The sequence below is a fragment of the Myotis brandtii genome, unplaced genomic scaffold, assembly GCF_000412655.1.
Source record: "Myotis brandtii unplaced genomic scaffold, ASM41265v1 scaffold863, whole genome shotgun sequence".
NCBI classification, from domain to species: Eukaryota; Metazoa; Chordata; class Mammalia; order Chiroptera; family Vespertilionidae; genus Myotis; species Myotis brandtii.
Window position 1 is genome coordinate 490,605 of NW_005371516.1, and position 2,917 is coordinate 493,521.

A 2,917-nucleotide genomic window follows, 5' to 3' on the forward strand; every position below is an offset into this window, starting at 1 on the left:
GAGCCCTGCCAACACCTTGGTTTCAGACTTTTTTCCCCCAGAACTGTCTGAGAATGATTTCTGTTATTTTAAGCTACCTAGTTTGTGGTGATTTGTTACAGCAGCCCCAGAGAACTAATACGGTAACCACATTTAAAAAAATATATATATATGTATGGAAGTAACTACCAGAAGTACCCAAAGCAGTTAAAAGCTATTGTCTTTAAGGAGAGAGTTTGTGAGAAAGGAGAGATATTTTTCTTGCTTTTGGTGTCATAAAAGTTTTGATTTAACACTTATATGTATTACTAAATTAGACATTTTACTGGTAAAAGGAGTAACTAAGTTTAAAAATATCCAGGGTCGCCGAAACCGGTTTGGCTCAGTGGATAGAGCGTCGGCCTGCGGACTCAAGGGTCCCGGGTTCGATTCCGGTCAAGGGCACGTACCTGGGTTGGGGGCACATCCCCAGTGGGAGATGTGCAGGAGGCAGCTGTAAGTTTAAAAATATCATCCAGGGTCTATAAGTGAGCAGATAATTAGGTAAAGTTCATGTGGCTGAAAAAAGGGGCTGATTTGATCTGAACATAAAGACTTGAACTTCTAATAGAACTGAGTATCCCAAAGGGCACAATGGTATAAGCTAATTGCTTTAGTAAATGACTCAATAACTAAGCTGAATTACTCTAATTTATCTAAAGTTTCTTTGGTTTCGCAATGATAAAAAGAACTTTGACCTCCATAGTATGTAACTAAGCCTATGATGTGCTAAGGTTTTCTCTGAGGGATAGAAGGGAGGCCAAAGTCTGAGAGATTTTCCTTCTCCAGTATTCAGGCTCTTTGCGGAGGAAAAGAATTGGACATGAGAGCAGGGTGCCCATGTTGGGGGATACACAAGCGGGATCACTCTAGTTAATGCTCTTGGTGCCTTTGCTGACTCCAAAAAAGCCTGTCGAGATTATAGCCTCCTTTCTATACGTTTCCTCACCTTGGCTTGCTCTGCCTCTGGATGTTTCCAATGGTCTCAAACGATCACAAACCCAAATCAATTTCACATTGTTTTGTGTTAACCAGGAAATGCATGACTGACAAGTATATGTGTGTGTGTCTATATATGTATATGTATACCTAGTTAAATTTATTATTATCTACCTGGGCATCACCAGAGATTCTGTTTCAACAGGTGTGGGATGGGGACTGAGATTCTGTATTTTTCACACAAAAAATTCTTTCTTGAAGTTCCTATAAGGGACAGACTGATTCTTTGCCTCTAGTGCTAAACTAAACACAAGTTGCCGCAGAACAGACTTTAATCCATCCCTGGTCTACCAGTCCTTGGCTCCATGCACCAGCGCCGCTTCAGTGCCCGGACCTGAAAAATCAGCCAATCCCTGAACTGCTGGCTCTCCCTAAATGTGGCATGAACTGGGCTCTTTGCTTCATTCAGAGATTGTTTTCTGCCAGCAGTTTCCCCTTAGCAAGTGAGAAATTCGACTTTGTATTATATATTGCAGGGGCAGTCTCTTCTCTTGACACTTGTCAAATGAATCTCAAGGCTTTACATATGTCATATTTTTTCCCTTTCTTCACTCCATTTTTTTTCTAGAGCTGAAATATGCTCAGAATCCCCTTGGCAAAAGCGTAATCTGAGCCAAGCCAGCCTTCTTTTCCTGATTCTAATGCAGTGGACTTTACGCTTCAGGGAGGTGGCCTCCAGGGCAGGTCTCAGCACCTGCCTTTGTATGTGGCAAAGCTTTTATTAGTCCATAGAGAGATGAGAGAAACAAGGACAATCTTCATAAATCAGTTCATGTTTGTTGAAGTAAATAAAAATGATCCCCAGAATGTATAGTATATGGATTTATTCTCTAGAATAATTTTATAAAACCATTACGTTTACAAGGTATTTCAAGTTAAGAGCATTACAATACAAAATTCAAAAGATGTATTGAAAGAAAATGTTATACACTAAAGAATAATTGGTAAGTGTGCATTGTAAAGTAAACAGGAAAAATATCCTTAAAAACGTATTAGAGAAATTAAACTTCATCATAAACCTTCATTTTCTTAAGAGAATGAAAGACAACCATGAATAGGAAGAAAATGCATGTATGACAAAGGATGTATTTCTAGAAAATATACATTACTTTCAAAATTCAATATAAAAATACTACCAGCAATCCATTTAGAAAACAGGCAAAGGACAGGAACAGATGTTTCACCAAAGAGGATATAAAAAGATGGCAAATAAGCACATGAAAAGATGTTCATCATCAGCCACCAGAGAAACCACAAGAGATCACCACACCCCTATCAGAATAATACCCAGCGCTGGTGAAATTGCAGAGTAACTGGATCATCATGCATTGCTGGTGGGAGTGTATCAAAGACACAGACACTCTGAAAAATAATCTGTCAATTCCTTAAACTAAAAATGGGCTTCCAACACAGCCCAGCCATTGTACATACTTCAGAGAAATGAAAACTTATTTTCTCACAGAAATTTGGTCATGAATGTTCATAACAGCTGTAATAGCTAAACACTGGAAACCACCCAAATGTCCTTCAATGGGTGAATGGTTAAACATCCAAACCACAGGATACTAATCAGCAATAAGAAGAAATAGGCTATCGATACACACAGTAACTTGCATGAACCTTAGGGCAATTATGCTGAATGAAAAAAAGCCAATCTCAGAAGGTTACATACTACATGGTTCTACTTATATAACTTTTATTAAATAACACAATTATGGAGAAAGAGAAGAGATTAGTAGTTGCCAGGCCTTAGGGTTTGGGGGTGGATGTGGCTATAAAGGGGTAGTAGCACAGGCTGTTTTGTGATAATGGAACTTTTTATATTTTGACTCTAATGGTAGATACATGAACCTACACCTATGATAAAATTGCTTAGAACTAAACACACATGTGCACACAA

General features: G+C 38.6%; 1 long non-coding RNA gene across 1 annotated transcript in view; it reads left to right on the forward strand.

Annotated features, from left to right (window-relative positions):
• LOC106724523 overlaps positions 1-1,463 on the forward strand; it is a 37,990-nt gene extending 36,527 nt beyond the window's left edge. Inside the window, exon 5 of the long non-coding RNA XR_001360340.1 lies at positions 1,312-1,463. This is a non-coding gene — a long non-coding RNA (uncharacterized LOC106724523). The remainder of the gene's footprint in view (positions 1-1,311) is intronic.
• Positions 1,464-2,917: the final 1,454 nt, after the last annotated feature.